This window comes from Symsagittifera roscoffensis, chromosome 4 (assembly GCF_963678635.1).
Source record: "Symsagittifera roscoffensis chromosome 4, txSymRosc1.1, whole genome shotgun sequence".
NCBI lineage: Eukaryota > Metazoa > Xenacoelomorpha > Acoela > Convolutidae > Symsagittifera > Symsagittifera roscoffensis.
The window spans coordinates 63819270-63836370 of NC_087065.1; the positions used below are offsets into that span (position 1 = coordinate 63819270).

Sequence of the window (17101 nt, forward strand, 5' to 3'; positions counted from 1 at the left end):
ATAGTTCCGAATCCTAATAGTCAAAGTGCTGCTGTTTTAGGAAGATCATTTTCGATAACGAAGAGCGGCCTCTGCGTCAGTGTCTTGTTGAATACCCTTGATATACCGATCACGATACAGAGAGGGAGGAAACTGGGATATGCTTTACCGGTTAAAACTCGATATGAAACAATTGAGAACTCAAAACAAAATGAAGTTGTTGATTGTCCCAATCACAGGGACAAAATTTGTATCTTGAGACGATTGCAGAAAATAAAAGATTCTTCAGGTCTTATTAAATCACTTAAGTCAGAAACGGATGATGGTCTTTCGAGCTGTTCGAACTTTCCAGAACGACCCACACTAGATGAAATGCAAAATGAAAAACCGGTCCTGCCGGAGATTGAACATTTGAGGGGCAAACTGAAAGATGAACAGCTCGAAGCCATCAAGGACGTACTAGAGCGGAACGAGGAAGTTTTTTCGAGGCATAAGGCGGATATCGGGTGTTGTAATTTCGTTGAGCATGAAATAGAACTTGAGGAAAACGCGGTACCACACAGGGAGGGGGCGAGGCGCATGACCCCACACAAATCGGACGCGTGTAGAAAAGAGATCGAGACGTTACTAGAGTATGACATGATAGAACCATACAAGTCACCGTGGGCGTGTGGAGTAGTGATGGCCAAAAAGAAAGGCGACCAGTTGAGGTTTTGTTGTGACTTTCGATACCTGAACTCCGTCACGGTGAAGGATGCCTATCCCATACCTAGGATTGATGAGAGCCTCTCGAAGTTAGGTGATGCAAAATTTTTTACGACTCTTGATTTAGGCTCGATCTTTTGGCAAGTACCACTAAGGAAGCAGGACAGGGACAAGACAGGGTTTGCCTGCGAGTTGGGTCTGTTTCAATGGAAACGGATGCCGTTTGGACTTTGCAATGCCACAGCCACGTTTCAGCGGTTGATGGCACACGCGCTGATAGGCGTAACGAAGAAGTATGGCAACCTGGTAATGTGCTACGTGGATGACGTGGTAATAGCGACGCCAACACTGGAAGACCACATTGAGAGACTAGACGAAGTGTTTGCATGCATGAAGAGGTCGGGGCTAAAGTGTAAACCATCAAAGTGCGAGATACTCAAGGACTCAATAAAATACTTGGGCAGGATGGTAGACAAGCACGGCATCAGACCTGATACGGACGCCGTGGAAGCAGTCCTGACCTGGAAATCACCGAAGACAGAGCACCAGTTGATGAGCTTCCTGGGTTTCGCTAACTATTATAGAGAGTTCATCAAAGGCTATGCAGACAAGGTATACCCGATGCAACAATTAATGAGACACAAGGGCAAGAAGTTCACGTGGAACAACGCAGCAGAAGAGTCATTCCAGAGGATAAAGAAAGAGCTATGTGAGGCACCAGTACTGGGTATGCCGACTGAGAAAGGGATGTACGTGCTGGACACGGATGCGTCGGTGGTCGCGATTTCTGGGATTCTCCACCAAGAACAAGAATGGAATGGGAAGACAGTCTTGAGACCAATAGCGTACGGGAGCAAAGTCCTGAGTGACACGGAAATGAAGTACGGAGCACCGAAAGCTGAGATGTTCGCGGTGGTTACCTTTGTCGAGAAATACAGGGCATACCTGGGCAGTGAGCCATTCAAGTTGCGAGTCGACAACAGAGCACTGAGCTGGCTGAAAACGTACTCAATGGACCAAAGTTACATTTGGAGGTGGATAGTTCGCCTGGACGGATACAACATGATAATTGAGCATAGAACGCGAGATAAACATCAGAATGCCGACAGCTTGAGTAAGAAGACGGAGTTCTATGAGAGACAAGAGCAAAGAGAAGCAGACAGACCTGAAATCAAAGATGGCTTCTCATTCATGGACAAGGAAACGTACGACAGTCTTCCACTCACGAGATGGCTGGACAAGTCAGGCAAACCGATAGAAGATCATCCTGAATTGCCTAAAGAGCCTCCAGAGAAGAACATCTTGAGGAAGAGCAAGAGGATTCCGATTGAGATTATACTCAAGTCGAAGATCGTGAAGGAGACGCTCAAGGCAAAAGGCTATGATCTTAACCAGGTGGAAGCAGGAACTGCAGAGATAGATGATGACTTAATGAGGTTGCTCGAGAAACTATCAGATGATAAGCCCGTGATCCAGGAGAAGGGTCAAGAGAAACCGGAATTCACTATACTTCGGAGAAAAGAGACAGTGAACGATACTGACTCATCAAGAGGAAGCGTCACTGACAGCAAAGATGTCGTGCGGTCACTAGTTGACAAAATCCCCGAAGACATTTTGGAGCAGACCAAGGTTAGGAAAAAGAAAGTGACGTTCAAGGAAGATACTGAACACCTGGGACTAGGTCAAGAGTCCGGGGAGTGTTCCAGGTTCACGGAAGAAGGAACCGGAGAAGGAAAATTGTCCGGGGAGCGTGAAGGATGGGATGAAGACTCGGATGACAGCGAAAACCAGAGACAGCGAAAACCAAGACAGTCTGTGCATGATATTGGCGGAAGAGAAGACAAGGCACCACGACAGGGAGTTACAGACGGATCCATCTTCAGGAACATACAACATGGACATACAGGAGATGCGAGGTGGTGAGGAACTTGAGAAAATTGCGGTCGCAAGGAAACCATTCAGGGAACTATCATGCAACTCAAACATCAGAACGAATCTGGTGCCAGAAGATGATATGAAAATCGTGAAAAGGATGATATGCGTGAAACTGAGTGATGACATCCACAACCCTGGTGAGATGAATGGACAGATCATGGCGCTAAAGGAGCATGTCAAGGCAAGATATAGGCTGTCAGACCTAATAAGAGCCCAGAAGAATGACAAAATGACAAGTAACCTCTCCAAATGGATCCAGTCGGGGGTCAAGGAGAAGGGGGAACTTGAGGAAGACAGCTACAAGATCTTGAGCCAGTTCTACAAAGAAAAGAAAGACTTACTTTATCACACAGCTGATGGAGTGGTAGCGTGCAAGAGGAGAGATGAGGAAAAAATATTACACAAACACAACCTCATCATACTACCACAATTGTACCAGACAGAGGTGCTTTTCAGATCACACGACCAGATGGGTCACCAGGGGATAGATAAAGTACAACAAAGGATACTTCACAGATTTGATTGGCCAGGAATGAGAAAAGCTTGCGAGAGATGGGTGAATGCCTGCCTGGCATGTCTCCAGGTAAAAGACCCAAGGAAGATGAAGTTTCCACTCAAGTCAGTTGAGAGCTCAGAGTTCAATGAAGTGGTGCAGATAGACCATCAAAAAATCTTTATGACAGAGTCGGGATACAACCAGATACTGGTTATAATAGATCACTTCACAAAGTTGGCGGAAGCGGTTCCGTGCCAGACAGCCTCGGCCAAAGAGACATGTGATCATCTGATAACGCATTGGATATCGCGGTATGGTTGTCCAATGACTTTCCAGTCGGACAACGGCAAAGCTTTCGTGGGGGACTTGACAAAAGAATTGATGAAGAGATCGCACATTGCTCAAGCACACTCGACGACCTAGCATCCGCAGACCAATGGGTTGGTAGAGAGACAAAACAGGACACTGGTCAACATGTTAAGGGTGTACTGCTCAAGATACATGACGGACTGGGACAAATACCTGCCACAGGTAGTAGGAGCCTACAACAGTACACAGCACTCAACTACGGGCATCAGTCCTTTCATGATGTTGACAGGCAGGGAGAGAGCAATGCCTCTGACATTCTTTTACCCGGAATACGAGGGGAAAAGGACGTCGCCTCAGGCATACGTGAAAGAAGCGATCAAAAGACAACAGGAGTTGAACGAGCTATGCAGGAGGAACACGGCGCAAGCGCAAATGAGGCAACGTAGGAAATATGACGAAAAAATATTAAGAGCAAAGCCATATGAAGTGGGCCAATATGTGTGGGTCTTCCAAAATGTAATACCGCCCAAGGGAACAAAGAAACTACTCAAGAAGTGGAGGGGACCATTCATGATAACGGAGGTTCATCAACAAGGACGGTTCTATCGCTTGAGTACTGGGCGAGCGGCACATTATGAAAATCTGAAGCCTCACGTCCCATCCCCAGAGGATTGGTGCATACCGAAGGACATGGAGGGTCTTGAGTACCTGGTGGTAGAGCCAGCGTGTGAAGTGAATGAGAAAGGCACTAGAGAGAAAAATGATGGTAATGAGAACTTGAGTTTGGACGACAATGAAAAGATAGGAGTGGGGTCTGATGCAGGATCATTTGTAGAAGAAGACTGGAACGACCCGGAGCAAGACGAGGTGCCGAAGTGGATGGAGCCGGATCGACCAACACCACCGGAAACTAGGACTGACAATCGTAAACGCACCGGCATGAGGTACAACAGGTACGGGGATGACTTCTTGATCGATAGGATACAGCCAGACAATTTGGGCGAGGAATTACTGAAGGCAGGCGAACTGGAAGCCGGAGAGGAATGGCAGGTCATTGATGATGGTGGTCATTATCCGCAGGATGATTACTCGACGCCAGAATTAGAAACGGATCTCGAACAGAGTGAGATAGAGAGGAGGGAGAACACGAACTTGAGGATTCTAGAGTGGATGCGTGATGTCAAAGACGAGAGCCGCGAAGGACAAAGCATTCAGCAAGTCGATGTATCAGCAGCGAATTACATGAAGACAGAGGACCCTCTTTTCGGATGGACGGCAACAGACAGGCCACTGGACATTCCTCAGGACAATTCAGACCCGACAACATCGACGGGGACGTCGATAAATATTTTTGTCCGGGGAGTGGGGGTAGGACTTACCCACACCGAAAATTTGATGATAAAGAAGCTCAAGGAAGTGAGAGAAACGAGCGAATTGGAACTGGAGGAAGAAGAGCCAGAGCCTACTATAGGTCGGAACTTCAAAACGAAATTCGAAATACCCAACGAATACTCGGAGAACATCATGATAACGGATAGCGACTTCATCCTGTCAAACAGGACCAGCGCGATCTGCATCACGGCGGACATGAGTTTCAAATCAAGATTGGAAGCTGACTTCAAAAGAGAGTACCAGAATGTAGAGTTTCTGTTCAGACAGAGACCAGGACTGGGAGGGATGGCAGCGCTTCCACCGTCAGTGGCACAAGTCCCGGGCAAATATCTGTGCTTCCTAGTAACGAGGGTCAATGACAGGAACACAATCGATCCCGAACACGTGATATTGGCACTAACAAGATTACGAGACTTCATGATTGAAAGAGGGATAACAGAAGTCTCAATGCCGGTGTATGACCCAAACAGGGGCAAACTGAGCCCGAGGGAATTGTACGCTATCCTACATGTGGTCTTTGCAGAAACTGAGATAATGGTGTATCTTCATAAGAAGTACTACTTGAGCATCACCTGAGTCGGGTACATGGGGTATCGAGTCGGGTGTGAGGGAGGAGTCTTGAGTTAGGTACTGGGGTGCGGCGCAGGTAAAGGGATCTTAAGATATGATTGGCATCACAATTGAATTTTAAAAAAGAGTTAACGGTGCTAAAACATAAAATGAATCTGCATGCTTTTAAGGAAATTCCAATTGAATTGTTTTAAGTGATATGAGAATGATAAGATTTTAACCATACTGGTAAAAGGGGGGTCCCTAGGTTAGGAACATGACATGTCAGGTTTCAATATGCTTTCTGCTTTCAGATCAAGTTTGAAAAACAAAGTTGAGAGTCCAACTATACTCAAGCGAGAAACAGAGAGAGAAACCTTGATCGAACTCGCGATAATCGGCACTTACAGCAAGTATTTGCAAGGGAACATTTCGAGAGAATTCTTGAGTTGGGTAATACTTGAGTCGGTAAGGTAATTCTTGAGCCGGTAAGGTAATTCTTGAGCTGGTTAACACATACCTGTATACATCCCGAAGTCACAGAGAATGGCAGACAGATTCTGGAAATCCATGCCCGCGGCCCTGAAGAAGCCTACACTTGATGAGCTGTACAGACGCCTGAGGGACCTGGATTATACCCAAATAGACGAGAGAATGGCGATAATGCTGAATGCCATCCTCCAGTTGGAAGACCAGGGTGAATGCAGGGAGTCTGCGACGGAGGCTGTCTTGATGATCGGCTACACCACCGAGGGAATATCGAACCAAGAACAGACCAGATGGTTGTCTTGGAATGTGGATGGAGGAGTAAGGGGTTTTGACTTGGCAAGGAATCCTGGCCTGAATAACAATACCGAATATGGCGCAGGGGAATTCCCACTACCGACTAGGCCAACAGTAAGATCCACAAGCCAGAGCTCGAGTAGGGTGCCATCGATGTCACGAACACAACAGACGACCGAGGCATATCCGGATCTAGGTGTTCTAAAGAAAGAGCTCGAGAAGACGCAGAAGGAAAGGAATAAGGCGAACCTCGATCGGGATCAGGCAAAGCTGGATCGGGAGAAGGTTCAGCTGGAAAGGGACCAGGCGGTCAACGAGCGAGACCAGGCTCTGAGGTTGCTTGAGATGCAAAAAGCTGAACATCAACAGGAGCTAAGGGTGCGGGAGAACGCCGCAAATCGTGATCAACTGAGGTCGGAGTTGGACAGAATAGAACAACGACAACGCGAGCTTGATGCACAGAAGGGAGCCAGGCCGAAGGAGCGAGTGGTCACCAGCTCGAGGCCAGAGTCACGTATGGAGGTGGATGAAGCCCCCAGAGCAAGAGCACGGTTCAACCTTGACCGCGAGGCCCGAGAACACATGAGTGAAGGGTTGGAAGTCTGGATACCGAATGACGCAACGTCTTCCTTGCGTAGCCTAGAGACGCAACCCATACGCCCACTGATGGATGTGGAGCTGCCGGGATACACCCCAACCTCGACCTCGAGTGACAGTCAGGTGAGCGGCGGCTCATCGCGTCTGAAAGAACTGGGCGAGAGATTGCGACAAAAGAGTCGCGAGAGTTCGGCAAGACCGGAGCTTCCCCCGACGTGGAGGGAACAGCCGGTTAGGAGTGTCGTGATCTCGAGTTATAAGAAGAATACAGAGGGGAGGTACCACAGGCACAATCGGCTGGACTGGAGTGCGGAGCAGAAAGCTAGGAGAGACTGCTTTCATGATGCGGCCTGGGTGCAGTACTTGGCGCCACCCCGGGTACCAGAAGGTGCGGTTCACCTAATCGTAGGGGACAGCCTGGTGCGGGTGTTGACCCGGATCCGATCGCACTGGCAGACAGGAATCTTGAGTTTCGCTGGAGCTGCCACGCCACAGATGTTGGCAACGCTTGACATGCTGGGGATGACCAAAGTATACACGGTGACCCTGATGGTCGGGACCAACGATGTATCAAGGGGAGAAGCGAGGAAAATAACAAGGCTGCACGATAAGGTGAGCTGCCTTCTTGAGGAACTGAGGATTCAGATGGACCCCATCCTGTTGACGGTATGTACTGTCCCCTACAACATGATGTTTGATCAGCACGCCTTGGAGATGAACGAGAAGGTGCGGAACCTAAACAAGGTGATAAGAGACATCCACCGGAAGAGTGTGCTCCCTGTCAGACTGTTGGACGTGGCAGAGCGCATGGAGAAAGAGGGATTCCCTGAAGACACCTCCAATGATGGAATCCATTTTGATAGACCAAGGGGAGCAGAGTGGCTAAACGACGTCTTCCAAGAACACATAAACGCGCTAGAGGCGGATCTGCTAGAGACAGCCCAATTCACATTAGGACCACCTCCGAACCCACCATTCCTTGCCTCAAGGGCCTTGTCTGGTCGCTTGGGACCGAGAGTTGACACTAGAGACAGTTCGAGGAGCAGCCAGACCAGATTGCAGAGTGCCACGCCAATGGAGTCTGAGGAGGTGACGTCATCAACACCTCCAGGTCGGCGATATCCTCAGTGGTAGTGGCAGAGAGCAAACGGGAAAAGAAGTCTATGGAGACCGCTCGCTTGAGATATCCTGAGAAGGTGAAAGAACTGGATCTAGAGAGTTTGGAATGCAGGCGAGAATTGGCGGAAACCCTGGGGATCGAACGAGTGTCACACGAGGATTTGAATAGGCATCATTGCGTGGACTGGTTGAAAGCTCATGAGGCGCACTTCTCGAGAGCGAAGTTGATGGAGACCACAGACCTGACTGGAATTCCCACAAAAGCGATCATGGGACCCATTAACTACAGACCTCTCAAGCTGCTGGGGAGTCCTGGACTTATAGCAGAACCTCCCAAGCACCGAACTAGCATCGCCAGGATCAGGTTGGCAACCCCGGCACAGTTAAAGGTGGTAGACAAGCTACTCAATCCGGGAGGAACGGGATTGCCAGATGCCGCTTACGAAGGCTCGAAATTGGCGGAAGACCCCAGGTACGGGAAGCCCTGTGGGAGTACCCAGCTGGCCAAAACCCTGGCAGTTTATGATAGAGCAGATCCAGCTGCTGCGAGAGTAGTCATTGTGGCGGGATCAGACTTCGAAGGAGAGTCTCCCAAGTTGATCTGGCCGGAGACTTTGATATACTCTTTGCCAGGAGCTGAATTAAATCAGATGTTAACTCTGGTGGTGGCAATAAAGTCGGAGATGCCCTGTGAACCTGAGCTGCTATTGTTTGCAGGAATGAATGATCACCTGCACGCGATGGGACTTCTTGAGCAACTAAAGGGCGATGAAATTCCGACATCGAGGAAGATATGGGAAGCCATTCAGGCGTTGTTTGCGGCGATGAATGAAGTGCAAGAGAGTGTTGTCTCGAGATTTGGGTCCAAGACGAAGGTGGTGTTTACCACATCCCCTGGATACGCGAATATGCCACCCGCCCTACAGTTCGTGTACGCGGTCTTGATCCTGATAGCAGAAGGGAATGAATGGCGGATTCTAATGGCAGCCCCCAATCGGGAGTTGGAGCCATCGAACCTGAGGCTTCGCAAGTCAGAATTGGCGACGGCATGGGCGGACATATCTCATGCACTGAGGGGCTTTTATGGACTAGCCGACATCCTGATCGTATTAGACGAGGTGCTCTTGCTAGAGATATCGAACTTTGCCAGGCAACTCAAGTTCAGCCCAGTCATCGGGGACGATCACCCGGCGATAAGCAAATTAACGGCCAGCTTGTGGTTTCGGAGTATGGATGTGAAGATCACAAACTCCACCAGCAAGTCTAGAGGTCCCAGTAACGAGAGAAGAAATGTGGCCGAAACGGAAAAGCAATTAGAATCGATGAAATATCGTTTGACTCAAGAGAATGGCTGGTGGCCATTTTTGACACCAAGGCTGGAGAACGCCACGAACAAGACAAGGGAGGAAGCACCACCCCTCGTGAAACAAGTCTGGAGTTTTCTGGAGAAACAACTGGAGCTGGCCGAAACAAGAGACATGACGGTGGCTAGATTTGTCTCGGCCGCCAATGAAGTGACGATTGGAGGGTTCTGGAGAGAGCACGCCAAAGGCGAATTGAAGACTAGGAGGGATTACGAGATTCTCAAGTTCTTGAGTCCTGGCTGGGAGAAGGAATTCTTGGCAGGAATATTCGGTACCACGGCGACTATCTTTGGAGCCTTCGTGCAGGAGATACTGGGCATGCCCATCAGCCTGCTCTTGGCCCTGTATTTGGTCTACCCCAGATACATGTTCAACATGGGCCCAGCATACATGTTTAGTCGAGGAGTGGAGACACTTCGAGTTGATGGGTACCTGGCACTAGTACTCTTGACCCATGGGGAATTGGTGTCGTTTCATCGATTAATGGAATATGGAGAGCCTCTGTCCATGGGGAAAGTCCACACGAGCATCGAAACCAGCTCCTACAAGTGTGCCGCAGGGTTGAAGACGTTGCTAGTACAATACCTCATGATGCAAAATCGGCACATGACGGATGAAGATGAGAATCCAACTTCGAGAGAAGAATGGAAGAAGACGAACAGAGGGATGCCTCTGTTGACGGACCTATGCCTGGCAATGAGGTCGGACCCAATGGGGATAATCCGGGGCCTAGAGGAGGTGGTGACCTGCATTTATGGTCCAGCAGTGACGTACGCGTTCCCAGACCCCCTGGTGACAACGTATCGTCACTCTGTAACGCACTTGAGTCTTATCAGTATACTGGATGGGACGGCGTTAAATTGGTGTCAGCAGGAGGTGCTCAGAGGGCGAATGAGCAACACGGTACTCTTTGGAAAGGTGAAAGATGCCGAGCTAATAGTGTACAACTTCAGGGGGCAAATGCAATGTAGAATGGGAGGCAAGAGAGAGGGTCCCATCGAAATGTATCCCAAATTCTGGAACTTGAACCCATTGACGGCAGACGGACGAGAAATCTTGAGAATTCCTGCCTGGAAGGAGTGCTTCGCACTGGTGAAGAGGGAGCTGGAGACCATAATGGAGAAAAAAATCCTCCCAGCCACCATGCCTGAGTTCCCAATAGTCAGGAGGATGACCTTAGGAATGAATAGTCCCTTGGTAGTTCCCTCCATAATGGCGAGGATGACGACGGAGGAAATGCAGAAGGATTTCACTAATGGCTGGGACCCCCTGTTCATCGGCTACACGGCGGCGGTCTACTTCCATACCAGCGAGACGAAGGTAAATTCGTGGACGACGCAAGCGAAAAAGAGTAGAGGTTCGCAGCCCCCAGGATATGAGGTGCGGAAGGTCTTGAGAACTCTAGAGAAGGAGGGACTTGAGAACATGCTACCCATATGGGATGATGGCAGGATGATCGTGATGGAGGGGCACGTCGCATTGGTGGACGACATGAAATTTGCCACGAGAAAATATAAGGCACCCTATGGCTTGGAACAGGTGGAATTAAGACAGGAGGGAACAGAACTAGATGCAGCAGGTCAACTGCATGTAGCACTGACGGAATACAAAAAGCTGGATCCTACGACACCATCACCACTGTCAGTGGACACGCCTGGAGACAAGAGGAGTGGACCCGTCGAGGACCGATTTAAGAAAATTCTCGAGAGAAGGAGACATGACTCAGAAGAAGAGAGTATGGATGAAACTCTCAGTGAAGCCGGTGAAGACATGGAAGTGGGGAATACGCCTGAACCAGGGCCATCAGGGGAGGAGCTCACCACTCAAGAGCTGTTGAAAGACTTGAGCGAGGAGAATTGGGCAGATACGGCCACACCACCCCTGAATCCGTCCCCCCGGAAGAATCTGGAATTGCCATTGGCAAGTGAAACCTTCAATATGGGGATGATACTCTTGAGCTCGGAGGAAAGGGAAAGAAACGCTTTCGAAGGGAACAGGGACATATTCCTGGGATCCCTGAAGGACGATGCTTGGCAGGAGTTCTTGGAAGAATTCAATCAAGAAGTGGGCAGCGAGACGACGCTGGACAAATTCAAGGAGGAACTGTGGGACACAGTCGTAAGATTTGGAGAACCGCTTCTGATATGAACGGGCCTAGATGAGAAGGCGAGAAAAGAGCTACTGAGCAAGCTGGTAGAGCTGAGGAATTCACGATCGAAGACTAGAGAAGAAAAATGTGAGGACAGCTCTACTCGGAGACAAAAAACTGTAGATAAAATGGTTGATGATATAAAAAGGGATAAGGTTGGGACTAGTAATATGATTAAAAGTACTAATATCCTTAAGGCTCGAGCAGGGGGGAGGCAAGAGTTGGAAGGAGTGGATGGAGAGGTCGAATCAGTGATGGTAGCCACAACACCCTCAAGTAGAGATGTGAAGACTCGCAAGAGGAAGAGAGAAGTGGAAGGATTGGGTAGTCCTTCAGTGGATGCTGTTTCGGAAGGAAACTTGAGAGAGACGGCGCCCATGATTTTGGCTCGATGCAAGACGGCGGCATACAAGAGCAGCTCGGAGCTCAGAAGACCACTTGAAGTAGAGAGGGAAATAGAGGTTTCCACCAGTTCGACATCGGAGGAAGACTTCAAGCCTCAGAAGATAAACGTGAAGAGAGGTTCAACGAACGGACAGACATGGGAAGTAGATGTCGGCAAAGAATGGATCTCGAAGGCACACCAGGCCACGGGCAAGCGAGTGACAAGTGATCCATTGGAGAGGAACAAGACGAGGAACACCTCCCGGACGTGGTGGGTGGCCCTTGAAACATTGAAAGAAATGGAGGACTGCTGGAAGAAGTTGGACAGTGGAGTAGCTCGCAAGCGACGCAATTGGGCCACCCAGCAAAAGGCCGAGGTTAATAAAATAGAAATGGAAACTCATCTGAAGAGGTCCTGGCAGAGTTTGTTGAAGGATCATTTTGAAGAAGCAATGAGGACACCCTCATCAGCACCACCATTAATGGCGAATCCCTTCGTTAGAACTGCAGGACAATTAATGTTCACCTGGAGTCTGGTGGGGATAGAGTTGGAAACGCTGACCTCGTATGACAGGCTGAAGTTGGGAAGCAAGAAGCTAGATGTGTATCAGGCACTGATGCAACACGTAGCCAGGGATAATTCAGGCTTGAGCCTAGCTAGAAGAAAGGACGCCACGTGTTTCTTGAGATGGATAATGTCGATGATTTCTGATAGCACCATCCTGGCATGCCAACAGAGAGCAAGCGTAAGCAAAACCATGGAAAAAAGAGTCTCAACGGTCATCTTGAACGTGTATCAGAGCACAGGAATAGAAAAGGAAGAGGGTTCCAGACTATCCCTAGAGAACCATAGGAAGCTAGACGAGGTGCGGAGGTTTTATAATAAGAAGTTCGAAGAAGAACATGATGTTCACCGTAACCTGGCCTCGTCAGAGCAGTACTCGAGGCTCAGCGAGAAGGGGGAATACCAATATGTGTCTGGAGTGATGGGAATGGCCTACAACCCCTTCTTAGACTCGGAAGCTGGAGGCGCCCACAGGAACCATGAGGTAGCGGAGCTACTGAAGTTTTGGACAGAAAGAATAATGAAAATAGACGCGGTGGAAAAAGAGGGGCCGAGCCTGGGCCTGATTCTTGAGAAAACACCAGAGGTGGTGAGCATACCGCGTTCAAACAAGAGAGTTGAAGTGAACATGGGCGATGGAAATGGCTTGTTAACCACGAACTTGGGAGTGGTATGGAAGCTATTAAGACCCTCCTGGTGTCCACATCCCCACGCTAGTCTGATCGAGGAAACCACCGAGCGAGTGAGGTTAGCACCAACGGAAGATGAAGATCTGGCAAAGTTGAGTGTGCTGCATAAGCTAATTTCACCTCAGATGCAAGAGCCAGGCGAAAAGACGAGTAATCCCGGGTCAGCAAAGAAATTGGAGCCGGGTAGCTGTCTGGATTCGACGTGTGGAAACGGAGAGCACACCTGCGATGGACGGTCATGCGTTAGAATACTGTCATTTCAAAAAGAAGACCTGGTCACTTGGTTCGAAGACATAACAGAAAGGGAGAAAAATGAAGTGCAAATAGTAGCGGAGTGTTACGCGAGAACCACGGTGAATATAGCGACAGCTCTCGGATTCTTCTCGAGAATGTGTAGTCTGCAGTCACTGGAAAGACTAGAATCTGAACATCGTTTAGTGACGGCGTTGAGCGTAGAATCATGGCCCGGGGTGTTGCAGGTGACTCAAAAACACATTCGGAGCTGGAAGGTTGGTCTCGAGGCGGAAATGGGATTTCCCATGAGCGAAGCTTATGGCTTGCCATTGAACGCGAAATCGCTGATAGGGTCAATGATGGCCAACTTGTGCGGAAGTCACTACCCACTGCACATGGTGATGGTGGAAGCATCCAGCCAGAGAGTACTGGTGGACAAGGCCTTCTCAGTGCCCAAGTGCGTGAGGTTGGCTCGGATATCGCATCACTCGCACAAGTTGTTGAGAAAAATCAGAGGGGCAGTACCAAAAGAATTGAGAGATGACTTGAGTGAAATCTGGGGAGAAGAACTTTTGAAGTTGGAGAGAGAGAACACAAGCGATCACGAGAGACAAAACGTGATCGGAAAACCTGTGGGAAGTGCTCCAAACCTGGAAGATAACGACACGATGCATGAGAAAATGATGGAGCTTGAGCCTCTCTTGGAAGCCTCGGGGGAGCGTAACCTCAGGAGCATTGAAATCACCCATGGAGAATGCCCATGCCACTGTTTAGCGCAAACGGTGTGGTATCCAGATCACAAGAACCTTTGCCTGGTGTGGGATATGGGAGAAATCCGGTCGATTGGACTACCGGATCACCGACAGAAGGTGACGATCTTGGTAGTGAGTACGATCTTGGCTCTGAGATGGATAGAAGAGAATATAACGAAGTATCGGGAAGCGGGGACGCCAACGGCAGAGTCAATATACGCGATAGACTACAGTAGGAGACTCGAGTTGTTTGAGACTGCGTGCAAGGTATTCGCCATACCAACGGAAGTCAGACATGTCTGGAGCCGTTTGAGGTACTTCCCATGGTTTCGGGCGACGCTGACGTCCTGGTTGTACATGACAACGAAAGATCACATGAGAAAACATCAAAAGGAGTATCGACAGTTCCAGGCCGAGATTGGGCCGGAAGCTTTCAAGAGACCCCTGTTAACCCATCGTAATGCAATCACGACAGGATGGAAGAGAGTGGGTAAAATGTCTAGAGACAATACCAAGGCGAGGGAATCGATACTAGAGGAGGACCTGGCGAAGAACGTGAGCTTGAGCCTGCACAACTCCTTTTGTTTGAACCGGGAATCTTGGGTGAAGGCACTACCCAACCAAGCAAAGAGGTTGCAAGAGCAAAGAGAATGGATGCGATCCTACGAACAGCTGAAGGCTTGGGAGGAGATTGTGATTAGCTCCGATGATGAAGAGGAACTGTTGAGACAGTTTGCCGTATCTAGTACTTCAGGGTGTAGTACCTCCAAGGCGAAGAGTGCGAGATGAGTGGGTGGCTCGTATGGATCTTGAGTCTTGAGAGGGGAAAGGGGGCTTGAGCGTGGATCCGGGTGAAACTTGGATTCACGAAAAAGAAGTTTTAACAAAGCAAATATTGTTATTAATATACTATATTTATTATATAAATCAAAATGCTGCATGACAATTTCCTGATTGAATAGGACAAAAGAAATTTTAAATGATTGGCTTGGAAAGCAAGAATTCAAGGGTGCAGGTGTGTGCAGATTTTGATTGCTGTTTAGCGATAGTGTGAAAATTTTACATGGCTGTGAATTTTGGGGTGTAGATAAGCTTGAGTCTGCTGCAAACTTCTGTAAATGACCACTGGCACTGTATCTTGAGTAACACTCGGTTTTCTGGGACTCACTGGCAGAAGACAGCACGCGATGAGGACATCGATCTCGAGTCCGGGGAGTATGTGCCAGTCGGTCATATTCGGAAGTTTGACCTTGAGAGAAGCAAAAAACACTTGATTTTGGAGTGAAATTTAATTTTTCAAAATTTCGAATGGAACCTGTCATGCACGACTTTCTCGCGATAACTGAAAATCAGAAAAGAGAAGTCAGAACGATCGAGTGACAATCGCGGGAAAGTTGCTAGAAAAATCAGTGGGAAATTGCTATTCGCAATTTCAGTAGCAATAATAATCGAGAGTAGAGCTGTCCCATCTAAAACAGAGACGAGCGCATTCCCACGAACTGGATTGTTGTGATTGGAGCATTATTCTAAACTGGACTAGAGTGAACCTTCGGTGGAAAGGTGGACAGCTAGAGTGTCCCAATGGTTCACGAGAACTCACAGTCTAGAGTACAAACTTGTTTTGTTGTTAAAACTGACGGACATTAAAGTCATCTTAGTTACTTTATTGATTCTTGAGTTGCTTACCGACTTATTTACTTCCTGGTTCTTGAGAGTGCTACAATGTGAGTACTAATTTAAATTTCTAGAGTGTGTTTTATGATCGTTATGTTGAGGTAAGGCGAGTTTTAGGTTGATCCATCTGAAATGGATCAAAGTTCCACTGTCTAATAAAAAGTGACTTAACGGATTGTTCCAACCCGGTTTTTAATGGCGTTCATGTATTTTGGGTATCTAGAGACCTAAGTATGGGGACGTTTCTAATTCTAGAGTGGGGGGATATTTTAGTAGTAGCCTTTAAGCTGTAACGGGTCGTAGTCTCATGTCACAAGCGAACCGAATTGGCTCCGACTGATTTGAGTGTGACATTCGACCAGAATGGCCAAAATGCAGTCTCTGCAGAATTCGGTATTTTAGCAGCAAGCCTTCCGAATTGGCGATTTAGAACGGATAAGGACGTTATTTGAACGATTAGCCAAACGGTGAAGGCTAGAAGATTCTGGAATTCTAATTTTTAAAAATTCGAATTATGACGTCATATTTCTGAGAAACGTCAGAGACGGCCATTTTAGCTAAAATAGCAGAAAGAACAGAACAACTTTTATCTGCGATTACGAACAGTACGAAATCGAGACTAAAAAACAACAACGAACTACCGAACAGCAGAGGGCGTTCCGAGTTGCAACTATTGTGCTGTTACAATAGTTGCAAGGCCGTTGCGAGCAACGGTGAAGGGTAAAACCCAGCCTTCCGAGTTATTGTGAACTGGATATTAAGAAGCTTGATTCACCGGATTCAGGAATCCGGAAGGGTCTCGGGACGTGGACTTTTATGAACTTATATTGAATTTTAGCATCCGTCATGTCCTGACTTGAATTTAATTAAGATCTTAATTCGTTTTGACAAGAATGAGGAGCTAGAAGTAGGGGGGAAAGGGTTGATCCATCTTCGATGGAGATGATGATTTTTATCTACTGAACAAAAACAATAGTAATATAATAAGTAGTAGCCCTGTTTTTAGGAGTGACCTCGTGGTCTGGGGATACAGAGACCCAGCCATGAGCTCACTAACTTTGCATGTAATTCAGTTAATTTGAGCGTTCTGGTCGAAGCCGGAGAACAGTAACGTTTTTGTCAGCCTGATGTAAGAAAGACCACCGAAAAGTACTGGCTTGGTAGAGACGGTGAAAAACATGCAAAGCTCTGTTTAGACGCTAGCCAGTCGTCTTAAGACTTAGTTTTGTTATCCGTCGATATGTATCTTCCGGGCGAATGTTACATGTATGTTTTTATGGCGCTCCTGGGTGTTATTCTTTTTTAACATCATGATCGGCAGAACCGTTAACGAGCACTCCGCGCCGAGCGGATGCTCACATTAACGCCCTTATTAGGCCTAAACCGCCGGGGCGGAAGGGTAGTTCGGAACGCGGAGGCCTTCCGG

At 48.2% G+C, this 17101-nt stretch overlaps 1 protein-coding gene across 1 annotated transcript in view; it reads left to right on the forward strand.

Moving 5' to 3' along the window:
- Positions 1-270: 270 nt before the first annotated feature.
- The window catches only part of LOC134843534 (rac GTPase-activating protein 1-like), a 66908-nt gene continuing 50077 nt past the window's right edge, over positions 271-17101 (forward strand). Inside the window, exon 1 of the mRNA XM_063859639.1 lies at positions 271-280. The gene's annotated coding sequence lies outside the window, so the exon portion shown is untranslated. The remainder of the gene's footprint in view (positions 281-17101) is intronic.